Source organism: Camelus ferus, chromosome 7 (genome assembly GCF_009834535.1).
Source record: "Camelus ferus isolate YT-003-E chromosome 7, BCGSAC_Cfer_1.0, whole genome shotgun sequence".
NCBI classification, from domain to species: domain Eukaryota; kingdom Metazoa; phylum Chordata; class Mammalia; order Artiodactyla; family Camelidae; genus Camelus; species Camelus ferus.
This window is the reverse complement of record NC_045702.1, coordinates 74,600,137-74,626,829: the sequence shown is the minus strand read 5'-3', so window position 1 is coordinate 74,626,829 and position 26,693 is coordinate 74,600,137. Positions and strand designations below refer to the sequence as shown.

Genomic DNA, 26,693 nt, shown 5'->3' with positions numbered 1-26,693 from the left:
CCGAGGTCGCAGACGAGAGGGCACGCCCCACCTAGAGGCGACGACGGGGATGCCACTCTAAGCGGTTGTGGAAGGAGTCGACCTGGACAAGTGGGGAGCCGTTTACCCTAAATAACACGGATTAGGGAGTCTGAAGAAGCACCTGACTTAGCAGTTACTTCGGTCGCCTACGACGTGCACCGCACAAATGTAGAGGAGTCAAAGGTAACCTGGTGCCACATATTATCCCATTTGTGGCAGAAACTATTTGGAAAAAGTGGTATAAGATCCATAACTCACTGTTCTTAGGGGAAGCATCCAGTGGGAGAGACGTGCTCGCGCGGAGAGGGGAGGGAAGCAAGTATCACTGTTGACCCCCGTTCTCTCACACCTTACAGTCTGGCTCATTCCATCCCACAGAAATTGTTCTTGGTGAAGCCACTAATTGTTGAAAGACGGATGCTTCACAGACCTTATCTTACAGTCCTATTGGCTGAATTTGACACGGCAAGTCTCAGTGAAATTTTTTTCTTCAGTATATCTTAAGAGCTCTTCCTCCTCTTCATAGTCCCTTCTTCTTCACCTTCTTGGACAGCTCTTTATTCACAGATCTCTTAGTGAAACTAAAATTAGCAAGCACTGTTCCATGGTGCCATCCTTATGCTCATTTTACAGATGTAGAAACTGAGGTAAAGTACTTTGCCCGAGGTCAAGATACTTTAATAACAGGCTGTCTGGCTCCAAAGTCTTTGCCCTTACATACCACACCATTTTCCCCTAAAAGTTAGTGTTTCCCGGGATTCTGGACCTGGGCCTGGGCCTCTTCGACTGCAGACTCACCCTGAGGATTTCCACTTTCACCTGAGGACTTTGCTGTCCGCCCAGCCAGGCCTTTCTCCTGAGCTGCAGGCACACTTAACCACTCAGTGACTACACAGCTACGCTTGAATATCCCATTGGCAACTTGATATCAGTTTGTCCAAAATGCACTTCCCTCTTGTCCTAAGTCTCTTCCTGTATATTCAATTCAAAATAGCCACTGTTACCTCCATTCACCAGACATCCAAACCAGAAACCCGAATTTCCTCCTCAGCTCCTCCTTTTTTCCACTCTCAATATCCAATTGATACACCCCTTTCCTTCCTCTTGAGTCTGCTCCAGCCCCACAGTCATAGTTTTTTGCCCAAGGGATCTTTTTAGAATGCAACTTTTTAGCATGGCAGTCCCATTATATCTCATTTTTTTTAAAAAAGACTCCAAATCCCACCATCCAAAAATTATCACCATTAACATTAGGGTACATTCCAGGCCTCTTTCTCTGCACATAAATGACTAGAAAGGTAGAATGGATGGATGCTTGAATGGATAGATAGCTATACTGATTGAATAGTTAATGGATATTCTTTAAGAGAATGGGATGATACAATAGATGCTATGTTTATTAAATAGCTCAAGTCAAAAACAGTAATAACATCATATGCTGATGAGGATGCAAAGAAACGAGATCTCTCCTGCATTGCTGGTGGGAATCTAAAATTCCAGAGTGATACAATCACACTGAAAAATAGTTTGACAGGTTTAAAAAAATTAAATATGTGCTTACCGTACAACCTGGTGATTGTACTCTTGGGCATTTATTCCAGAGAGGTGAAAATATCTACATGAATATTAACAACAACTTTATATTCATGATAGCAAAATACTGGAAACAATCCAAATGTCCTTCAGTAGGTAAGTGGTTAAACCAACTGTGGTGCATCCATACTATGGAATACTACTCAGCACTAAAAAGGAATGAACTCTTTTTTTGTTTGTTTGTTTGTTTTTTTAACATTTTTTATTGAGTTATAGTCATTTTACAATGTTGTGTCAAATTCCAGTGTAGATCACAATTTTTCAGTTATACATGAACATACATATATTCATTGTCACTTTTTTTTTTGCTGTGAGTGAACTTTTTTTTTAATGAAACTATAGTTTATTTACAATGTTGTGTTAATTTCTGGTGTACAACAGTGACTCAGATATATATATTTTTTTTCTTCATATTCTATTCCATTATGGTTTTTATAGAACAGTGAATAAAGTTCCCTGTGCTATACAGTAGGACTTTGTTTATCTATTTTATATGTAGTGCTTTGTATCTGCTAATCCCAAACTCCTAAGTTATCCCTCCCCTACCCCCTTTCCGTTTTGGTAATCATAAATTTGTTTTCTATGTCTGTGAATTTGTTTCTGTTTTGTAAATAAGTTCATTTATATCATATTTTAGATTCCGCATATGAGGGATATCATATGGTATTTGTCTTTTTCTTTCTGACTTACATCACTTAGTATGATAATCTCTGGGTCCCTCCATGCTGCTGCGAATGGCATTATTTCATTCTTTTTTATGGCTGAGTAGTATTCCAGTGTGTGTGTGTGTGTGTGTGTGTGTGTGTGTGTGTGTGTGTGTATGCACACCACATCATTATCCATTCATCTGTCAATGGACATTGAGTTTGTTTCCATGTCGTGGCTATTGTAAATGGTGCTGCTATGAATATTGGGGTGCATATATCTTTTTGAATTAGAGTTTTTTCTAGATTTATGCCCAGGAGTAGAATTGCTAGATAATATGGCAACTCTATTTTAAATTTTTTAAGGAATCTCCATATGGTTTTCCATAATGGCTTCACCAATTTACATTGCCACCAACAGTGTAGGAAGTTTCCCTTTTCTCCACATCTGCTCCAGGTGAAGACTTGTAGACTTTTGAATGATGGCCATTCTAACTGGTGTGAGGTGATACCTCATTGTAGTTTTGATTTGCATTTCTCTAATTAGTGATGTTGAGCATCTTTTCATGTGCCTGTTGGCCATCTGTATGTCTTCTTAGAAGACACAGAAATGTCTGTAAAATGTCCACTTAGGTCTTCTGCCCATTTTTCTGGTTGTGTTGTTTGCTTTTTTGTTATCAAGTTGTATGAGCTATTTGTATATTTTGGAAACTAAGCCCTTATCAGTTGCATTGTTCACAAATATAAAAAGGAATGAATTCTTGATAAATGCAACAATGTGGGTGACCTCAAGAGAATTATGCCAGTCTTAAAATGTCGTATCATTTATGTCTTGAAATGACAAAATCACAGAGATGGAGGAGAGATTAGTGACTGCCAAGGGTTAAGGGGAGGAGGGGAGGAGGACAGAGAGAAGAAGGGGGTGAGTGTGGCTATAAAAGGGTAGGATGAGAGATTCTTGAGGTGATGGAACTGTTCTCTGTTGAAATGGTGATGGTAACACTAATCTACACATGTGATAAAATTTCATAGAATTAAATACACACAAATGAATGCATGTAAAACTGGCAAAATATGAAGGTCAGTTAATTATATCAGTGTTCGTTTCCTGGGTGTGCTATTGTATTGCAGTTATGAAAGATGCTACCACTGGGGCAAAACAGATAAAGGGTACATGAGAGCTCTCTGTATTATTTCTTAACTGTATGTGAACCTACAACTATCTCAAAATAAGAAGTTGAATTAAAGGGAAAACATGAGGTTACATTTCCAAAAAAATGTTTGTATCATGGGAGAGGAACAGTATGGGAAGAGTACTGCTTCTGACTACAAATCATCATGTATCGCAGTCATGCACTCACACACACACACATAGACATACCAGTCACAGAAGTTCTTATACAAATTGAAATAGGAAGGAAAATTCAGAATTGTTCATCTGAGCATAACTAATGAGGTAATAAAGGGAACTGCAAATGAATTGGAGCAAAAAACCTTTGCATGTTTCATAAAGCTTTCCTGATCCAGCCTTTTCTACAATGGCCCCTAATGAGGAGGGAGCGATTAGTGTGCTGTGAGATGTGTAATGTGACAGTTTTAGCAGCTCCCTGCATCCGGCTGTGATGCCAGCAGCCTTTGTGCTTAGTCTGGACTCACTGAAGTGCTTCAGCTTTATTTCCTTTTGGTTTTTGCCTTTTAATGGAGGTTACACTGAGTGGGAAGGAGGCCCCAGGTTGAATGTATAATCGTCATGGGAATAGAGGCCACAGTCAATCTCTGGGAATATAGCTTGTGGCCCCTAAGATGTCAAAGCCCTTCTTATGCACTTTTCTATGTTCTGGATATTACTGAGTTTGAGTGCGTGTGTGGATGTGTGCCTGTGTGTGTAATGCTTGTAGGTTAGCTGCTTTGTCCTTGAGGACAGAGGCAGAAGATGTAGGGCATTTTATACAAACAACTTCCCATCCTTCAAACTTCTGATTTGTGTTTATTAGCCAGGACTCAATCCAGTAATCAAGGGTAGTAGAAGGAAAGTAATTTCTAAAGGATCTAAACTCCCACTTACCCCCAGTCAGGCTACCATTTCTCTTCTATAGGAAACTCCAGCATTTATGATGCTAACATAATTTTATTTTCTGTCTTCCTCACCCTCACTTCCTCTTAGTCTAGATGACCCCAAATTTCGAGGATCTTTCAACACCCTGTGATTTTTCTTGGATTCTTAACTCATGAATTGCCTCCTCGTTGTGTTCTCCATTGGTCATCTGCTCAGTGATCCTGTACTCACACCGGACGGTTGTGCCCCTGGTCTCTAATCACTCCACCAGCCCCGCTAGGGACTCTGTCTTTCCTGTAATGAAGACCGACTGTGCCTTCTAGACAAATATTCTGTTTTAGATGACTCCAGTGGTATCTTTTGGATAGACTTAAACTTGCTAAAGATCTTTAGGAGGACAGTCCAAGGGGCCTCATAGAGAAAGGATGAAGAAGACAGAGTCTAGGTTGTAATTTAATGTGGGGAAAGCTTCTATAAAGATCTCAAAACAAATTTGCAAGAGTATGAAATCACCTGGGTTGCAAGATGCTGTTGTTCAGATGTGGGTATGAGATTGTTAAAGAAGTAAGAAGTGAACCTATTTTCAACATTTGTTCAGTTATCTGGTATCTGAGAAAAGAACAGGTGATTCAAGAACTGCAAGAATGATGATTTGCCAATTAAGTAATTTCAGTTTTCAGGGGGAGAAGCCAGTCAAGTCAGTTTGATTATCTATCTACCTGGATCTTTTGTATGCATCCCTTTCTTCTTATCTCTGGCTGACTTCACCAAATTTGGGTAGAGATTGCTAACCTTGAAGTAGAAATTTAATAATAAAGGTATTTTTAAAAATTCCTGCCAAATCCATAAGCTGACATGAAACTTTTTTTCTGTTGATCTCTTTTTAATTTCAGTGTGTGGTAGGCAGAATTCTAAGATGACCCTCAATGACCCATGCCCTCATATAACCCCCTTCCCATGGAATCTCATTCCTGTGATTAGGTTACATTATATGACAAGGGTGAGGGAATTTTTCAGAGGGAATTAAAGTACCGAAAAAGTTGTGTGTAAGTTAACCAAATAGTCCTGGGTGGACTTCACCTAACCAGGTGAGCCCTTTGAAAGGGTCTAGTAGTAAGATAGTCTCCTATTGGCCTCAAAGAAGGAGGCAAGGAAATGAATTCTTCCAACAACCATGTGTCCTTGGAAGAGGACCCTGATCCTCAGATGACACCCCATCCCTGACTGACACGTTGAGTGTAGTCTTGTGAGACTCTGGAGTAGGGAGTTCAGGAAGGTTATGCTCGCCCTCCTAACCCACTGAACCTGTGTGATAATAGATGTATGTTGTTGAAAGTCCCTAAGTGTGTGTCAGCTTGTTATGCCACCGTAGAAAAGTCACTCAATTTACTCTCCAGAAGTTTGGCTAGCTGTTGTAGTGTGGCTGTTTTGTTACCTTGCTTTATTGTCAGTCTCTTTGAGTGTGCCCTACCAACTAGCAGGGATAGATGGAAAGAGAAGCACCCCTTAACCCCAGGCTCTAAGCCTGTGTTTTGCATATAATAGACAAAAAGGGAAAATAGTATAAATAAAAATGCTTACTGTGAGCTTCCATCAAGATGTAAAACTTTCCCCATCGCAGACAATTCATTACCAAAGTCTGTTGTTTCTATGTCCAAAATACCTCCTGAGTCCATCTTTCCCTTTCCATCCCCATTCCACTCTAGTGGAAACCACCATCCCTGGGAGCCCAGACAACTACAAACCAGCCTCCTAACTGGTTTCACAGCATCTCCCATTTCCCTCTTCCCACTCATTCCTAGGCAGTCCAAGTGTTACTGAAAGATCGTCCTCCGTCCCTGACGAACTGAATAACTTAGAGACAAGGTCTTGGAGCGTAGAAGAAAAGAGGCAGCTTTATTGCTTTGCCAGGCAAAGGGGACTCACAGCAGGCTGGTGCCTTCAGCATTGTGAACCCTTCTTAGGGTTGGGGCTTAGTGATTATATAGTAAGCAAATTGGGGCGTAAAATGGGATATTAATTAACAAAAGTTTCTGGTAAAGCTTCCTCCGAAATCTTGGCGTGTCTGTCCAGTGTCATGGGGCTGTCTGGTGGTCTGGAGGGTTATCAGCCCGTCTCATCAGGCACCAGGATGAACTTCAGAGGGTCTGGTCATTCTCCTGAGATTATCGTCCCATGACCCCTTTCCTGGGGGAATGACTGAAAATCCAAACATGATTGTAAATTTCAATTACCAGAGTAAGGTAAAACAAAAGGGGAAATCAATAGCTCTAACTCTAACAATGGGCCTGGGGCTGGGAGCAGTGTCCCATCAGTCAGATTTGCTGACCACTCTAAAAGCGAACAGTAAGTAAAAGGCCAAGAATTAGTTAGCCTAAGCACAGCGATTTTATTATTTCTCTTTCACAAGGAGCTATGAAAATACTGGGAGGAAGATGATGTCTCTTCTCCACTTAAAGCCTGTCAGTAGTTTCTCACTTTTTTAGGATAAAATCCAAAATGATCTGGGCTCTCCCCCAAATGATGTTGATCCACTTTCCTCTACAGCACAGTTCTTCCGTGCTGCTCACCTTCTTGTTTCCCTTCAGGCACATGTTGTCTCATGAGCCTGGAAGTCCCTTTCTTGGCTAACTCTTTACTCATCTTTCAAGTCCTAGCTCAAAAGTCACTCCCTCTGAAAAGCCTCCCCGAATGCTCTGTATCAGATGCCATTGATGCCCTGCCTTTATCACCTGTTCCCAGATAGCCAGATGGTGCACATCCCTTGACCACTGCTGTGGCCGCTGCTAACTGCTCCCACCTGCACCTTCCTCCAGAGCATTGCCTTTGGCTGATGGGAACTGCTTTCCTGAAAGATGCCTGGGAGGTTATTCTCCCCACAGAGGGCAACCTTAGCCTACTATTAATTGATACTGGAGTAAAACAGCTCAGTCCCCTTGCCTCTGATGGGACAAATTTGGTCCTGAAATTAAGCTTCAGAGCTCCCAGTGGGATCAGGCTGAGGTTAGAATCCTCCTGAACCCCCATCTTTGCCCAGATTCTCCCTCTGGCCTCACTGCTACTCTCACTCCCTTCCAGGTCTCCCCTGAGAGCGCTCTCTCAATGAGTCACTTGCACAAGCATCCTCACTGCAGGCTCTACTTCTAGAGAAATTGCCCTAAGATGCCCCCAGCAGAAATGATATTCCCCATGATTGTCGCACATACACCCTCTTTTCCTTCATTGCAGTTCTCAAAAATAGCCATTTTATATTTGTTTGTGGGTTGATTGACTGTGTCTGTTTTCCTAATAGCCATGACCCCCGAGGGTGGAGACGATGCCTGTTTTACCCACTTCTACGTCCCCCGCAGTAGCACCGTGTCCAGTACCGTGGGAGAGCTCCTACATTGTTGAACAGGTGAATGAATGTGAGACTTTGGTGTCTACCTTCAAGATGAGTGTAGCTGGCAGTGGATATAATGCATTCATTGTCCCTTGGACCATGACTTGGAAATTGTCTGGGGCTCCTTTATGTGTCTCTAAGTGGAAGCACTTAGAAAACTAGGCTTCATTCATTACATTCTTGCCTCTTGACGAGGGCGGAGGGAGAAAATAGAATGGCAAATGGTGGTATTTCTTTATTCACGTTAGAGTGATGAGGAAAACCGAGGGTCGGGGATTAGGCCACTTGCCACGGCACCATTTCGTGAGAGTGAAACTGTCTGAACTGTGAACCTAATCTAGGACTTTCTGACTCTAAAATCCATGCTTTCCTCCTTTTAGATTTTCTTTCTCTTTCAGCCTACTAACTTACTTAATTTATCTTGGACCAAATATAGGTAGAATTTTAAACATATGAAATTCTTTGAGTTAATGTCAAAACTAGATATAAATCTTGAAATCCTGTTAGTCTTAGGAACCCCCATTAGTCAATCTACAGTATTTTATTGAACAACTATGTGTTAAACATTGATCTCACCATGACTAAAAGAGAAATTAGGGATAATTTTTTTTAAATTGAGGTATAATTGATTTACACTATTGTGTTAGTATCATGTGTACAGTAAATTGATTCGGTTCCATATATTTTTTCAGATTTTTTCTCATTATAGTTTACTACAAGATAGTGAATATAGTTCCCTGTGCCAAACAGTAAATCTTTGTTGTTTATCTATTTTATGTATAATGGTATGTATCTTTTTTTATTTAATTTTTTTTTATATTTCTAATTGAAGTGTAGTCAGTTTACAACGTGTTAGTTTCTGGTACTCAGCATAATGATATGTATACATATATACTTATTTCTTTTCATATTCTTTTTAAATATAGGTTATTATAAGATATTAAATATAGTTCCTTGTGCTATACAGTAGGACCTCTACTATTTATCTCCTTTCATGTAGCAGTGTGTATCTGCAAATCCTGAACTCCCAGTTTATCCCTCCCCACCCCTTTCACTCTGGTAACCATAATTAGTGGTATGTATCTCTTACTCTCAAACTCCTGATTATCCCTCCCCCACTTTCTTTCCCCTTTGGTAACCTTAAGTTTGTTTTCTATGTCTGTGAGTCTGTTTCTGTTTTGTAAATAAGTTCACCTGTGTCATTTTTTTTTTAGATTCCACATATAAGTGATGTCATATGATATTTGTCTTTCTCTGTCTGACTTACTTCACTTAGTATGATAATCTGTAGGTCCAACCGTGTTCCTGCAAATGGCAGCTCCCTGCACAGCTCCAGCTCTCCCAGCACCCACAACACTGCCTTCTGCCCTTGCCCTTCCTCCTACTGTCGGTCCTGGGTGGTTCCTCATCCCTTTTTGGATCCCTTACGCTGCCCACAGCCCTGTAAATCATCTTGTCATTAAATTATCTATAAACTCTTTGCATAGAATTCTGTTTCCTGATACAGGGTCCTTTTTGAACCTGATGTTGGCAAAATATTAATCAGTTGATCTAAGAAAGAAATGGAAAATTTTATTTGAGCCAAACAGGGGATTATAATCTCAGAAAGCTCCGAGAACTGTTCTGCCCATTAGAAATCAAGGCATAGTTATTTAAGTATTTTGAGACAGAGGGCTATCCATTAAATAACGTATTGTTGACAGTTTACACAATCCAGATCTAAGTGTCATTGTGGCCCCTTACAAGATCAAGAAAGAATGTTCTGTTTTAAGGAGTTGTGTCATTGATGCTAGGAGAAGGTTGAGCAGGTATTTCTGACGATGGGGAGGTTTGGTCAACGCCTGATGCAGATACACGATGCACAGGAGAGGGGAGAGAGGAGGCCAAAGGACAAAGAAAACTTTGTGTTTAAATTTTTCTTGTCTTACCGTAAACTATGAATTTTATTTCACACTGAGATCCTACCATTTTAAGCCTTGATAGTTGCCCAGTCACTTTTTGAGGTATAACAAAATATAACAAAAGCTGGCTACCTAGGTGGTCAAACCATAACTGATCCCCCAAAGCTTTATAACAATAGTAATAAATTAGTGTTGAAAAGACAAAACACTTAAAAATCCCCCTTGTTCTACTGAGGCTACTTAGCCAGCATCAGTGTTTGTGATTCAGCCAGGAATGTTTAATAAAGATACATACAGAGTTTAAAGAGTGTTTCGATGGCTTCCGCCTGGAGGTTCTTTTCAGTTACTGAAGCAGCAGATAGGAACTGAAAAAAATAGAGCAAGCAAATAAGAGCAGAAAGATTTTATGTGAATTAAGCAATATTCTGCTTTATACATTTCTCATAATGTATATAAATAGTGTTTCCAACATGAGCATTTCTTGAATAGCTGTTCATTAGTGGGTTGTGAATTGCATTTTTTAATGTCTATAGGTTGTCCTCCAGCCAATTAAGTTGAAAATAGGGTTTTTTTCCATGATTAATAGCTGGGCAGTAGTGTGAAGAGTCTTCAGGGCATTGAGATTGATGCTTTGTAATTTGAATTGTAAGGAAATCTGGCTTAAAGTACAACATAATGGCTGCAGATTGCAGTGTTCCTCATTAACAAAGCTCAGGCTTTTGAAATTGGTGATTTAGGATTTTCCTTCAGGGAGGATCAGGCTGCAATGTCTGTGCACAGTTTTGCTTCTAGACATTAGCTACTGAGAGCTTTAAAACACACACAAAAAGTAGGCCTGTCACTTTGTCTCAAATCAGGCTGCTCTAAAATAGCAAGACCTTTCTCAGACAGGAAAAGATAGTTTGAATAATTCATGAAATTCTTTCCCCACCTTAACAATAAAATGATAAGGGGAATGACAAACAAAATGATTCATTTATTTGCAGCAAATAAATGGAAATTTCTTTGGGAAAATATATGCTATACATAGATATGCACATGTATGAATATGTGTATGTGTGTATATGTGTGTGTGTGTGTGTGTATACAGGAAACTGAGTCCCCCTAGAACAAGTTCCCATGCGAGTTTATGACTAACCTCTCTATCCAAAACTTTATTCTTTTTCTTGTCCTGTCCCTGTTTCCCTCAGGATTGAGGAATATTAAAGAAAGGGGGGTTTGAAACTGAGCCGGACCCTGAGGGGCCCTGCTGGGTACCAAAGACCCTTAGTATCTCTCATTTCTTATTTGTAGAAAAAGGCTTTAGTCTCCTAAGCCTTCCCTGAGTTCCAAAGAGCAGGTACAAACAGGTACTAATTTGGGAATTGACGGAATGCGGAAACCAAGGAAAAGCAGTTAAATAAGAAAAGTAATAACAATAGCTCAGCCATAAAACAGAGTCCTAGTTCCTCCTCAAGGGACATATGTAACAATCTGATACAAACCTTTAAGGCGTTCTGCAGGAACCCCAGGTGGAGGATGGGAGAATGGTGACTACACCGCAACCACTTAAGACCTCAGGCTGGTTGGAACCAGATGGTTGATGATTTCTGCAACATCACCCTGTTTCCTCACCACCAACCAATCAGAAGAAAGTCATGCACCCTGCAGCCCTTACCCAAAATATTGCCTTTAAAAATCCTTCCCTGAAAGCCATCAGTGAGTTTGGGTCTTTTGAACATGAGTCGCCCATACTCCTTGCTTGGTGCCCTGAAATAAAGCTGTACTTTTTCTTCACCACAACTTGGTGTCAGTAAATTGACTTTGCTGCACGGTGGGCCAGCAGAGCCAGGTTTGGTTCAGCCACGTGTATACACGCAGATGCTTTGTCATCTGCAACTCCACCTGCAGACGTTTCTTTAAAGCCAGTATTCATATAGGACTAAATTTAACATGTTTGTTTTGTGTTTAGACTACTTACTTGTGCTTATCTCATACCGAATCTTTTATTTTTTTTCTTTAAAATTTTCATTTAGAATAGCATTAATGTACCAATAATATAATGCCTTTAATCAGTAGGGACATTGCATTCATACATAATATCAATGTACTCCTTTCTGGTTGACTAGAGATAGGACATTATCTTCAAATATATGCCAAGCATTAAAGTTTTAAGCCCCGTAATGGTCATTTGGTCGTCTTCCTACATTTGTGTTTTGGGTACCATAGCACTTGAGTATCGTGAGCCTTTGTAACTGAGCAAAAGGGCTCGTGTGCCTGTAGCACAGAAAGATAAACTCTGACAGTGGGAGTTGGCAGCAAAGTAAGAATTCATTGCAGGGCACCAAAGCAAGGGAGTGGGAAACAAGCCTCAGATCCATTCCAACTTGGTCTTTGGGTTAAGTTCCTTTAAAGAGGAAGAACAACGAGGCTAGGATTCATCATTGTCTTGTGACATTTCTTAATCCTACTTTGGGAGTCAGGATGTCTCTGGTTTACTAGTCTCTGGCCAGGTGGTCCATAGCTCCTGGGTCTGTTAGCTCATTTTGTACAAACCTGGGTTTGTACATTAATGATGATATCCGTAACTCAATAAAAAAAATCTTAAAAAAAGAAAGAAGTGGAGGTGAGATGCTGAGAAGAACCTAGAGCACTGACCAAATTCATGGCCTCCACTATTCTAGGATTTTACTTCTACAAGATGTCTATGGTGTCAGTGCATAATGAGTATTTCTAATCTGCAAGGCTAATTTTACTGAAATGAGGGCATAATGAGCAAAAGGTTACATTCGGATACTGGAGATTCCTGCCTTTTCCCACCTTTCTTTGTTGGCCTCTGGGCCACTTATTATCCCCAAAGGTGTGACCACTTATCAGCCCAGAGGTTCCTACTTTTCGTTCTCTGCACAAGGACCCCTGTTGCTTAACATAATGTAGGGTTTCCTGCATTTGGCCTGTGCCCCTTCTTTCTGCCCAATTTTTGCCATTTGGTCTGTGTCCCCTTTTCTCTGCTCATATCTAGCTATATGCCTGCTCTAACACTAGCATCATAGGATAAATGGTTATAAAATGCCTCCCAAACCTAGGTCAAAATGAAGGCTGAAAGAGAGGGGACTGTAATGTAAAGAACACTGCCCACCCTCCAGTTCTGTAAGGATTAAGTCTTTAGCCACTGTAGTTGCTGACACAGAATATACTCTAAAAGGAATTCAAGGCAAAGATCCATCCCAGCCTATTTAGGCACTGCTGTTTTCCTTTCTTTATTTCCCTCTTCATTCACTTTCTCCCTGAGTCACTGATGCACAGTATAATTGATCAAATGCATTAAGAAATAAAAGAATAGACAAAGGTTAGTTATTATGCCATCATTTTGCTTGTGAGGAAAAATGTTAAAGTTGGGAGGAGCGCCATATGCAAAAAACTCATAAACATTGATACTGATGCATTGTTGAATATCTCTCTTGCTTCTTGAATCATAAGATGATATGATTTCTGGTGAGTTTTGAAATTTGTTTCTTGAAATGTAATGTGTTAAAAGTGGTCCCCTGAGTCCACCAGGATTATGAGTATCCTCTGTTTAGTGTGCTGGGTAAGAACACACACTCGCGACAGGCTGCCTGGTTTGAATCTACTTTTGCTTATTTTACCAGCTTATCTCACAGGGCTGTTGGGAGAATTAAATAGGTTAGTGCATATTAAAGCACTTAGTACAGAAGCTGGCACATAATAAGTGCTCACTAAGTGATGGTCATTACTGCTCTTATTTTCCCCCAAACACTATTTCCTAATAAACATATATTATTATATGCAAACAGAGTTACTTCTAAACTCCAAGTATAACTACAAGTTAGCAGTATTTATCTCTAGATGCTGGGATGAATGGTGATTCTTATCTACTTCTTTTTACTTTACTGTGTTTTTCTAAGTTTCTAAAGTAAGCATGCATTATTGTATCATATAAAATGCTCTTTTTATTTGTCTTCTTTGTAACGTAGATTATTGACAGCAGGCAGGTAGAAGCACAAGAAAACAACACACAGTGCTTGAAATTTCCCCAGATGCCTCATAGGGGAATAAAGGTGACCGAGCCCAGTGACTTGCTTGGTCTGAGCTGGGCGCACCTAGGAGATAACACTGACATAACAGTACCAGCAATGTCTGCTTCTTAATACTTTTTAGTTCCCCAATACAGCCAACAACCAGCTGACAGCTGTGTTTTTAAGAATTGGTGATATTACACCAATCTACTATCTAACCTGAAACTCTGTCCCCAGTGAACAACTAATGCTAAGAGTAGTCAAACTCTCCTGCTCTTTAATATATGTATGTTTCAGATTAATTTAAAGTTCAACAGAAAAAAATTAAAAATTGAAAAATAAAGTTCAATGGAAGCAGTGACTTGCCTGCATCCCCAGAGTACTTTCACCCTGACATTTGCAGGCTTCATTACCATTTACAAGGTCAAAAGGTCAAAGACTTAACCAGATTTTACACACTCTAGTGTGACCCTCTGTTAAAGGCTTCAGTGTGATGGTTCTACTGTCCCACTATGTCTTCTCTCCCCATTCTGCACATCCAGCTCTACCTGGGAGATGGTGTTCAGCTCTGGTACATGCTTTATGAGAAATTCTATAGGAGCCCCCAAGCTGCGTCTGTCTGAGTTCACCACTGGAATGTAGATTGGCATAGATGTGTCTGGCTGGTTGATAGACAAATGAACCTCTCAAGAGAATAGAACCAAAAGGAAGAGTCAGGCAGCTAACCTCGGCCCGGTTGCAAAGGCTTAAGTGTTGGAAGGAGTGGTCTGAGCATAAGTTTTATTTGTCACTTGAATTTATCTCCTGTTTCAGGCAATCCCTTCCCCTCAAATTCATATCTGATTCCTATGGAGAGGGAATGGGAGAAAAACAATTAAACAACAATTTCATAAACTCTTCAAGACTTTGGGGCCTTTGGGGTCTAAACAACATATCCTTGGTACTTGCAGAAGGTGATCAACCAAATCATACAGGAATAGGAGCAGTCTTTCTGCTTCACCATAGAACTATGAATTTCTTGGGCTCTGGTGATGTACCAGTGACGCAGCCAGAAGCCACAGAGGTGTCTGGCACGGGCAGCAGAGCTGCAGCCAGAGGTGATGCCCACAGAGTGAGCTGGAGCGGGAAGGGCAGCTGACCAGACAGAGCATGAGTGAGATGCCCCTTGGGCATAACCACAACGAAATAACCACAACGCTTCCCAGGGGAGCTAGAGCTGTGATCTGTGCCTGACATATCCCAATGTAAAAATGATCTGGAAACACCGACGAGTAATACCTGACAAAAACGTTAGCCTGGGAAAAGAAAGACATGGAGGAATATGATAGATGTCTTTCATTGTTTAGTAGCAATTGGGAAATGGAAAGAAAAAGGAACATTATTTCTAAAGTGCCTGCTCCTCATTCGTCTTTTCAGAACTATGCAGAATACTTCCACATTGCTTATCTCATTTGATATCTATAGCTGTCATTCCTTATATTTTTACCAATGAGAAAAATGAAGCTTGGAGAGCTTACAAAATGCACCTGAAGTGATGTAGCCAGTAGGTGGTTAAGCTGGGGATTTGGCCATAAATCCAGTGGTGTGCTGCTAAATGTTTAACTGTTGGCTCTCTGGTGGGAAGAGAAGCCCTGGTGTGTAGTGTTTGCTGATTTCTGTGGTGTAAATACTCCTATCAGGGTGGATTTCAAGCTACCAGCTAAAGCCATTAAACACAGAGTTGGGAAGAGAGGCACAGCCCTTTAAGCCGCGTGAGGCAGGCTGATAAACCACCCTACTTCCATCCTATATGCTTCTTCCCATGATCACACTTAGTCTCTATGGAGCAGAGGATGCAATAACTAATGACTGGAAAGTCAAAAAATAGGCTGTCCTATGGTCAGTCCTAGCTCAGAGACTGCCAGGCATGGGTTGTAGGAGAAGGAGATTCAGAGATCACTTGAGGTTTGCCAAGGGTCTCCAAGCCTTGCTGCACGTCAGAATCATGTGGGAAACTTGTTAACATACAGGTGATGGAGAATATAGCAGAGAGGTTAAAATTGCAGACCTGTAGCCAGATAGCTTATGTTCAAGTCTGGCTGAGCCCCTGGTTGGCTGAGTGACCCTGGGCAAATACCTTAACCTCTCTGTGCCTCAGTTTCATCATTGATGGATGGTGATGATAATGCTAGTATTTATTATGTTCCAGGCACTGTTCTAAGAATTTTACAAACACTTACTCACTTAACCTGCCTAACAATGCTCTGAGGTAAATACTACATTAATATTAGTTGTTGCTCTTACTTAGACTTCTCCTTGGTAAGGCCCATCTCTCTGGTAATTTTCATGCAATCATTTGGGCTTATCCGTAGACATCTGAGAAACCACTAAAATAGATGATTCTTGCTCTTTAGTAGTTGAGTAGCTTCTTGTTGGAACCAAGACCAACCCAAGAGTGCATCTCAGACTGTCCCTGCAAATCTGGGACATTCTGTAAGCCCTAAGCTCACTATGTTGGAAATCCTCTCACAAGTCCTTGTCCTTCTATAGAAGACCTAGGTTGCAGAATACTATACAGATATTGGGTTTTTTTTTTAAGGAATAAACAAAACCTAGTCCACAAAGTTTCATCATAATGATTGCACAGAACATGACAGAAGTTGTAGGTTAATCTTTTAATTTCTACAAAGCATTATAATCTCCACTAATGTCCCCCTCAGTGTACATTTACACATATATGAATAAACCCATATTTCATTTTTGACCTGGATCCACATAGGGAGTCCTTAGGGCTCTAGCTTTGCTCTCTCTGACTTCAAGAATTAAAACTGAGGAGATCAATCAAGATGGATGAGTAAGTGGACGTGGATTTCACCTCCACCTCCCCATGAACAAATCAAAAATACATCTATATGTGGGACAGTTCTCACTGAAAACTAGTTAGAAACTGGCAGAAGGACCCCTATACAATCAAGGCTATAAGAAAGATCCACATGTAATCAGGTTGAAAGGAAAGAGAAGCAATTCAGTCAGGTCCTGTGCCCCTGGGAGGGGACTTGGAAGAAAAGGGAGATTACACAGGCAGACATGTGCCCTGGAGTCAGTGGTGAGAGTCACAGCTTGGATGCCCCAGTCCCAAGGAGTTTCCTCAAAAAACTGAAAAACAGAAGTATCACATGACTCAGCAATTCTACTCCTGGGAATCCATCTGGAAAAAATGAAAACACTAATTTGAAGAGATACATGCTCTCCAATGTTCATAATAGCACTATTTACAATAGCTAAGATAGAGAAGCAATCCAAGAGTCCATCAACAGATGAGCAGAATAAAGAAGATATGATACACACACACACATACATACACAAAATGGAATATTACTCACCCATAAAAAGAATTAAATTCTGCCGTTTGGTGCAGTGTGGATGGACCTAGAGAATATCATACTTGGTGAAATAAGCCCAAGACAGAAAGACAAATACTGTATGATATCACTTATATGTGGAATCTAAAACAACAAATGAATGTATATAGCAAAACAGAAACAAATTCACAGACATAGAAAACAAACTAGTAGTTACCAATGGGGAGAAAGAAGAGGGGGAAGAACAAGATGGGGTATCAGATTGATACAAACTTCTATGTATAAAATAGATAAATAACAAGGATGTATTTTTATAACACAGGAAATTATAGCCCTTATTTTGTAATAACTTTTTTAAGCTTTTTTTTTATTGAGTTATAGTCATTTTACAATGTTGTGCCAAGTGTAATAACTTTTAATGGAGTATAATCTGTAAAAATACTGAATCACTATGCTGTATACCTGAAACTAATATAATGCCGTAAATTAACTATTTAAAGAAAAAAAAAAAAGAAATGAAACAGAGATAAGAGGAACTCTCCGACAGACACAGGCCTGGGTCTTGCTTCTGCATCTTATTAGCCTTGTGCCCTCAGGAAAGTTAATTAACCTCTCTAAATCTCAGCTTCCTCCTCTACAAATATAATATAATGATGCTTAGTGCCTGGGTTTGTTATGAGATTAAATGAGATTTGTAAAGCACTTAGTACCTGGTACTTAGAAAATGTACAATAACTGGTACCTTAAAATAAGCTAAATCTCAAATATAAAATTCTAAGCTGACACAGGTACACAGTATAAACCTGCAAAGGAGCATATAGAGATGGCTCCTTTAAGAGGGGATGCGTGATCAAAGACATTGTAAATTACCATCAGTCTGTATATTGTGAAAAGATTTCATAGGTTTTCTAAGGTGTGTGGAAATGATAACCTCATTTCCACTTTAAAGAGTTTTTCTGAGTAGATTTGTCTTTTGTTCTTTGTATCAGGAAAATGGGAGATACATCTGGAGCACTCAGGAAGTAGGGGGACGGTATTTCTTATGCTTAAGAAGTAACACTGAATGTAGACAGTTTTATGAGTTGTTACTCAGAACAGTCTATAAGGACAGAGTTGTTAACTAGCTACTATAAAATTCTAAAGTCATGGCCTCTGCCTCACGGCACACAAGGATGAAAAGCTAACAAACCATGCATGGCCGCCTGCCATCCGCCCCAGTTAAGAGCTTCTAATCAGCAGATTGCTGTGCGAGGCAGCTCACTGTTAACTCCACTTAAAAACTGACTTTGCAGTAAGGTCAAGAGAGATGCTAGATTGCATGTACAATGAGTATCTGAGGATAGCCTTGAACTAAATCATCATCCAAACCAGCCTCATCTTTTTCTCCAGGGCTCTGGAAGTCTTGCTGAAACATACATTTCCTGGACTGTTGTATTTCCCTTCCATCCCTCCCTACTTCCTACTCTGTCCAGCCCCGGGTAGGCTCTTCAGAATTCAGGGAATCATTTGATTTATTTTTATTCAGTCCACAGACATGAGAGGAGTGCCTGCTGTGTGCCAAGCACAAAAGTAGGTTCTCGAGATATAAATACGGATCAGGCAGAGTATCTGCATATGAGTAGCTCAAATTCTGGTTTGGGAAACAGAATGAAAACAGTCACACTATAATTAGCTACCTGCTTTATTAGTCCTCTGAAAGCACCAAGGCAGAGATGGCCATTCTGCTTAGAGATGGTGGGAGAGCTTCTCAGAGGTTGTGATTCTTGATTTGAGTGTTGCCTGAGTGTTGCTTCATTTGGGATGAGCCTGAGTGGTCAGGGGTGAAGCCAAGGAAGACAGTTCTCAGCAGAAGAAACAATGTGTGCACAAGCTGGGATGTGTGTGTGGTTGACATGGAGGCCTCATGGTGGACAGGGAGGCTGGAAAGATAGGCTGTAACAGCAGAAACATGTGAATGTGAAATTCAAAGGCCAGCCATGTTTTGCCACAGCTCTGAATTTTAGAATTGGAAGGGATCTCAGTGATTATGTAGGTTAACCTCATAAATGCTTGGAGTGGTTAGTGACTTGTTCACGACAGGACCAGAAGCAATCTGATGGGAGGAGAAAAATATTTCCCCCTTCCCCTGTTAGTTCTTTTGGCTGGTTGAATACTTAAAATGATGTTAAGACAGATTAGCAGGAGAATAAAACCAAATTTAATTGTGAATGCACAGGGAATCCCTATAAACATGGGAGATTCCAAAAAGTCAAGTAAAGTGAGGTATATATGTTTTCCTGGACACAGGAGTAGGGAGTAGGGGTCTCAGACTTCAGAGGGAAAAATGTGAATTCATAGGAAGCTTGAAAAGAGCAAATGCTGAGCAAATAAATATTCACTGGGCCATACAGAAACAACGGGACACAGAGAGAATTTTTACTTAACAGACTTTCCTATGTTCCTCCCTGCCTTCCACACTTAGTTCATACTGTACTACGAATATCTGTGCTGATAGTTTGCTTTCCTGAACAGGTCCTCCGTCTAAATTCTCTTAGGCAGTGAAATGGGAGTTGAAGAGAAAAACTTGCCGAGGCTTCTGTTTCTTCCTCATGCCTAGGACACATTTGGGTTGGTAAATGCTGCTTCTGTACAAACCTCTCTCAACACTAGGTCTTCTGTTCCTTTTTCTGAAGCTTCCAGCCACCACTCCTAGCACCAGCCTGGAGAATTGGTCCCAGAAAGTCTGGAAATTGGGTCTCTCAGACCTGAACCTAGAAGTCACAGTATAGGGTTTAGAGCTATGCGTCCACTCGTTAATGTTGTGCTCGCTGACAAATATTTTACATGTATTGTTATCATACTTCAAAGACCACTTAAAGGAGAGTGTGTTAGTTTATTAGAGAGTGTATTAAAGGAGAGTAGTTATTACTTATGTAATGAAGTACCAGAAATCTGGTGGCTTATACAAATAGATGTATTTTCTTACAGTCCTGGAGGCCAAAAGCCGAAATCAGTTTCACTGGGCTACAGTCAAGTTGTGGGCAGGACTGGTTCCTTCGAGAGGCTGCCCACCTTCCTTGGCTGTGGCTCCATCACTCCAATCTCTGCTGCTGTTGCCACATTGCCTTCTTTCTTTGACCTTCTTGCCTCCCCCTTGTAAAGACCCCATGATTATGGCTAGGACCCCCCAGGGCAATCCAGGCTAATCTCTCCATTTTAAGATCCTTAATCACATGTGTAAGGTCTCTCCTGGCATATAAGGTAATGCTCACAGATTCTGGGAGTTAAGAGGTGGAGACTTTAGAGGGAAGGGAGGATTCTTCCATTTACCACAGAGAGCAGTATTCTTGGTCCCTGAATTGGAAGCAGATAATACACACCTAATTGTGGCTAGGGACTGGGAATTCAGGGGCAGATGGGAAGGACTGGGACAAGTGACCCTCATTAGTCACTCAATCTTTGGACAGGCAGATTCCTGAGGGGGTTGAGGGGAAGAAGGAAAGAAGGAGAAGCCTTTCTCCCTCTGCCCATAGTAAATGCCATCCAAGCTGAATTAACATTGGGCTGGAAATGTGTTCGGCAAGTTAAAAAGGGTTAGGGGACTCCCTCTAAAAGCTTTTTCACTGAATCACTGGTGGCAGAGCCAGGTGACTGGCGGAGTGAACTTTTTGTACAGATGCAGGGGTTGCATTGTTTCTGATTCTGGATAGTCTGTGTACAGTTCAGGACATGCTGAAGGCTCAGAACAGAACTACCCTTAGACACAGCTCAGAAGGGTCTCTGTTCCAGGCCCTTCAGCTGCACCCCACCTCAAGCATGCCTTGGAGACACGTCCACATGCTCCCCAAGTACCCAGTAATTTGGAGTCCCGCCAAAATGGTCCCAAGCTGGCTTTCAGGGCCTGTGCCAACCTCTTCCCCATGTCCATCCTGCTGAAGTTGGCAGCGCACTGCTGTGTGCACCCCAAGGCCCACAGGTGGCTAAGCCGTGGCTCTTTTGGGGGATGGAAGGAACTTAGACATGGGGAAGGGCCCCCGTGGGTACACTCCAGTATAAGCCATCATGGTACAGGACAAAGCCTGGACCAGAGGCCCCTCTCCCTGAGGGATCCCCAGAGTCTGGTGGAGAACTCTGAGGAGGCTGAGAACTCCAAAGAACCTGGGCTTCCTCATCCTTATGAAGGTGTATTTTGTGAAAGGATTGAATATCTTTTACTTAACCATTTGTGAGCTTGATTTATGACATTTAAATAACTAGACATGTAGAATGTGTGCCTTGTTAATACTCTTGCCTTGGGCTCTGTGTTTCCTAGTGGCTGGTCTGGCCAGAGGGGCACTCACTGCTGTGAAGGGCACTGACTAAGTCAGGGGCACACCACGTTGCACAAAGCAGGGCGGGAAAGCATCCTAATGGGAAGGAAGCAAGACAAGTTTCTTTGGGCAGCAAACGGAATGTAAGGGAAGTTCAATTAATCCCACAAGTCATTAGGAAAGCATCTATCTTAGGGCCTCAACCTTCAGAAGACACAGTATTTGTTTAGCTAGGGTAAAAAGGGTAAATAAGATTTAATGCCTTGGCCATTAACAATTTTTGGTGTTTCATTTTTGGAAAATGTCTGATTCTTTACTCTAAATTCCAATCTTTTGTTGAAACTATCTGCACAGGAACCAAAAATAATGTTAGCGAAAAACGAGAACAAAGAATGAGTGAGTTTTCATAATCAGTGCGCCCAGAAGATTTCCCTCAAATCATGTTCTTTGAACCACTTAGGTGTTAAGAGGGGTCCTCTCTCTGAGAAAACCACAGTAGGTTTTCCCAAATTCTTCTGGTTAATCTGTCATGGATTCCTCCTGACAACCTAGTAGCATAAGGATTATATCTGAAATCTGTATTCAACACGAGCAGTGTTTTCAGTATTAAAACTGGTGTTTTAAAAGTTAAATGAAGAATAAACTCAAATATAAAAGCTCAAAAAAAACCCTTGAAGACTAAGTTTTCATTAATCACGAAATACATATGTATTGGTTACTTCAGTTTCCTCATTCATTGTTTTTTTTTTAACAAAATACATCTAAAGTTTCATGATTAAAAATAGCATGCTAACTTGTACTATCTTAGTGCTATTCTTGGGGGCACAGAATTTTCCAGGTGAAATGGCTAGTAACAGCAGAGTAATCCCTCCACTTTTAGAATTCTCCGCTGTATTTTTGCAGCTATTAATTCATATAGAAAACGCCTTTTTTCAGAAGCTGGAATTCCTATTTTTAAAATCATCAAACCAATAACATTACTTACTAAGTTTATCTGGGGCTTAGATTTTACATTTTGAAGATCATTTAGATTTTAAAAAAATAAATAAACCGACCAATTATCAGTAAGAGAAATACTACTTCTCACACAACTGAAACACAGTATCTGGCTAGTCTCTATTTTCTAGTCTGATAAATGCTAGATGAGATTCAAAGTATGTTTTTGCAACGATATTGTGTGAAATTACTCTTAAGAAGCAAAGAAGTTTAATTTTTAGGTATTTCCTTGGGCCAGCTGCCTCTTCCAGTTGTTAACACCATCTCTCATTTGGAAATCTATCATGGTCTCTAATTTTTTTTACCATGATGCCATACAAATATCCCATATTTGTTTATAACTTTTGTAACGTGATACTGTACTAAAATATATTCATTATGAAACTCACAATCAAAGTAAAAAGTGTAAGATTTAAAAACATAAAACAGAAGTTCTATTTTCTTGTATACTCACTGGGTTGGGGCAACCCATTTTGGAAACCACTGCTGTAAAGTGACATCATCTGGCTCAATAAAGAATTTCTCTTGGCTATTAATTCTGCTTTTAAAAGGAAGAAAAGGTTTAGAAAACTTTTTCTTAAATATCACTTTCCTTCAGGTAGAACACAACCTTTGTCTCTGAGTCCGTGACCCGGTATTTTCTCTTTTCTGGCCCATCTCAGATACTAAGACCAGGGAGAAGCGCAGCCTAGCACAGAGGTCAGCAAACTCTTTTGGTAAAAGGTCAGATAGTAAACATTTTAGGCTTTGTGGGTCATGTGTCTCTGTTCCAGCTACTCAGCCTTGCCCTTGTAGTGCAGAAGCAGTCAGACAATATGTAAATGTGTGAATGTGGCTCTGTTAATAAAAAAAAATTTGGACACAAATCTGAATTTTGCATGACTTTTGTGTATCACAAAATAATATTTTTATTTTGATTTTCTTCCCCCACAACCACGTAAAACTGTAAGAGCTATTCTTAGCTCACAGGCCGTACAAAAACAGATGGCAATCTAAAACGTTAGAAAACCATTGAAGAAAACAGAGGAAAAATGTGACATTCAACATGGCACTGATTTCTTGGCTATGACACCAAAAACAAAGGCAACAAAAGCAAGAATAGATAGACAGGACTATATCAGACTTAAACTTTTGTGCATCAAGGACACGATAAACAGTGAAAAAGGCAACCTAGGGAATGGAAGAAAATATTTGCAAATCATATATCTGATAAGAGGTTCATATCCAGTATATATAAAGAATATAAAGAATCCTAGAACTCAACAACAACAAAATCAAATAACACAATTTAAAAATGGGCATGGGGGAAGGATATAGCTTAAGTGGTAGAGCGCATGCTTAGCATACACAAAGTCCTGGGTTCAATCCCCAGTACCTACTCTAAAAATAAATGAGTAAACCTAATTACCTACCCTCCCCCCAAAAAAAACAAAAATAAAAAATGAAAATAAAAATAGGCAAAGGACTTGACTAGACAATTCTCTGAAGATAATATACAAACACCCAACAAGTATATGAAAAGATGTTCAACATCCCTAGTCATCAGAGAAATGCAAATCAAAATGACAGTGAGGCTATCACCTCACACCCATTAGGATGGTTACTATCAAGAAAACAGAAAATAAAAGTGTTGATAAGGATATGGAGATATGGTAACATGTGTACTCTGTTGGGATTGCAAAATGATGCAGCCACTATGAAAGCTACAAAAAAATTAATAAACAGAAACCTCAATTAAATAGAGTTGGGAGACCAGAAGGGGGAGCTCTCATGCTTTGCAATGATAGTGGAACCCGTAATAGGAATTAAAAAGACTTGTACTTCCAGCAAAGGCTCAGCCAATGAGAAGCTATGGACTCTTGTTTACTTAGCCCTCCCAACTTCCTTTTCCACTCCATAAAAGCACTCTCCTTCCCTTGCAGTCTCAGGGACTTGCACATGGCTCGCCAGGGTGGCAGACCCCGAACTGCAATTCTCCGCTGATCCCGAATAAACCTATCTTTGCTGGAGAAATATCTGACAGTCTACTTGTTTCTGGTCAAGAAAACAGTATGGAGGTTCCTCAAAAATTAAAACCGCATATGATCCAGCAACCCCACTTCTGGGTATATATCCAAAAAGACTGAAGGCAGAATCTTGAGGAGAGATTTGCACACCCATGTTCATAGCAGCCCTATCACAGTAGCTAAGAGGTGGAAGCAACCCAAATGTCCACTGATGGTGAATGGATAAATAAAATGTGACAAATACAAAAAGTGGAATATTTTTATTCAGCCTTAAAAAGGAAGAAAGTTTCGTCACACACTACAACATGGGTGAACCTTGAGGACGTTATGCTAAGTAAAATAAACCAGTCACAAAAGGACAAATACTGGATGATTCCATTTAGATGATGTATTTAAATTGTCAAATCCTCATAAGCAGAAAATTGAATGGTGGTTACCAAGGCCTGGGGGTAGGATGAAAAGAGGACTACTGTTTAATAGGCATAGCTTTTTTCTTTTTTTAAATTGAACTGTAGTCAGTTTACAATGTTGTATTAGTTTCTGGTAGACAGCATAGTGATTTGGTTATATATATATATGTTCCTTTTTGTATTCTTTTTCATTATAGCCTATTATGAGATACTGAATAGTTTTCTGAATAGTAGGACCTTGTTGTTTATCTGTTTTATATATAGTAGTTAGTATCTGAAAATCCCGAACTCCCAACTCATCCCTCCACCTCCCACCCCCCCCACTAGTTTCCCTCCCTGGTAACCATACATTTGTTTTCTATGTCTATGAGTCTGTTTCTGTTTTGTAAATAAGTTCATTTGTGTCTTTTTTTAAGATCCCGCATATAAGTGATATGTGGAATTTTTTTTTCTCTTTCTGGCAAGTATAGGATTTTAAATTTGCAAGATGAAAAAGTTCTGGAGATATATTTGGCAACAGTATGAATATACTTCATGCTACTGAACTATACATACAAAATTTACCACTTTAACCATTTTTATGTTAGGTGCTTTTTACTCTAATACATGAAGAGAAAGAAGTGTCACTATAATATGAATGTTGAGGAAATTATACTCTGAAAAACAAATAGTTTGAATCAAAACCAGAACAAACTAGGTGACAGGCTCAATTTAGCCCTCAGGTCAAATTTTGCTGATCCTTCGCCTAATGCAATCCAACTCCCCCTGCACTCAGCACACTGTCTTCATGTATTTTCGCCTATAATCTTTTTCAAAGAATCACTCAGTGTTACAACTGCAAGTGGCCACAGAGACTTGGTCATTTTGGGGCGCCTGGTGAGGTGGGACAGGTATTTTCTAAGGTTGAATAGGTAGTTAACGACAGAGCACTGATGAGAAGTTAGCTGCCTTACTGCTGTTTGGGGTTATCTATAGATTTTTAATGATCATGAAAACAACTTTTTGATTCAGTAGTAAACTAAATTCCACAGATGCTGCTATAAATACATATTGAAGTGAAGTCTTCTTGTCCTCTGTGCCTTTAGGCTTAGAGGCTAGGAGAAGAAAGGACAGTACTGGTTACAGAGCTCACTTTAAAGATGAGCGATTGTGTTAAAATTATTTTATATGTGGTTTCCCAGAAGTAATTTAACTAGCACCTAACATTTTGTGAAGTGTTAAAATAATCTCACTTAATTCTAGTCCCCACAAATTGTTGCTGGTGTATCCAACCAGTGTTCCAGGTTCTTGTCCCTTCGCAGAAAGAATTCAGAGACAAGACTTAGAGGTTAAGAAAAGTAAAGTGAGGATTTATTAAAGGATGGATAGTACACTCTCAAGGGGAGAGAGGGCAGGCTCAGGTGAGCGGCTGCCCTGAGTTTCTTTGGCAAGTTAGTTACATAGGGTGTAAAATGAATGGGTGGAATATTCATTGAGGAGAGAAGGGCTTGGGGTCGTATTTCCTGATTATCATCCCAACTCAGCCTTCCCAAAGGGAGGAGGGAGTTTTTGTCCTTATTTATTCTGGATCAGAAGTGTCATGGCGGCGGCATGATGGGTACTTCTGATCTGCAAGGCTAATTTTATTGAAATGAGGGCATGATGAGCAAAAGGTTATATTCAGACACTGGAAATCCCTGCCTTTTCTGACCTTTCTTTGTTGGTCTCCAGGCCAAAAGGTGTGGCCCCTTATCAGCCCAAAGATTCCTGCTTTTCTTTCTCTGCCCAGGGGCCCCTGGTGCTTATATGATGTGTTTTCCTGCATTTGGCTTGTGCCCCTCCTTTTTGCCCAATTCCTGCCATTTGGTCTGTGTCCCCCTTTCTCTGCTCATATCTAACTATCTTCCTGCTCTAACAAAATGCTACCTTGGCCACCAGCCACTTATAGGAAACTGTGTAAATTTGCCCCTCTTCTTTACAGCATTAATTAACATTTAAAAATCAAGTAATGTTAAAATTCAACTCAATTTTAAAGGTCTTACAGGTTTTATTCAATGAT

The 26,693-nt window shown here is 40.3% G+C and overlaps 1 protein-coding gene across 2 annotated transcripts in view; it reads left to right on the top strand.

Moving 5' to 3' along the window:
* The first annotated feature begins 59 nt into the window (after nt 1-59).
* Nucleotides 60-26,693, top strand: part of NAPEPLD (N-acyl phosphatidylethanolamine phospholipase D) — an 81,972-nt gene continuing 55,338 nt past the window's right edge. Inside the window, exons 1-2 of one of the 2 annotated variants that reach the window (XM_032484174.1) lie at nt 62-204; nt 7,607-7,711. The gene's annotated coding sequence lies outside the window, so the exon portion shown is untranslated. Of the gene's footprint in view, nt 205-7,606; nt 7,712-26,693 lie in introns of both variants that reach the window. The other variant, XM_006181004.3, reaches the window with a different exon arrangement.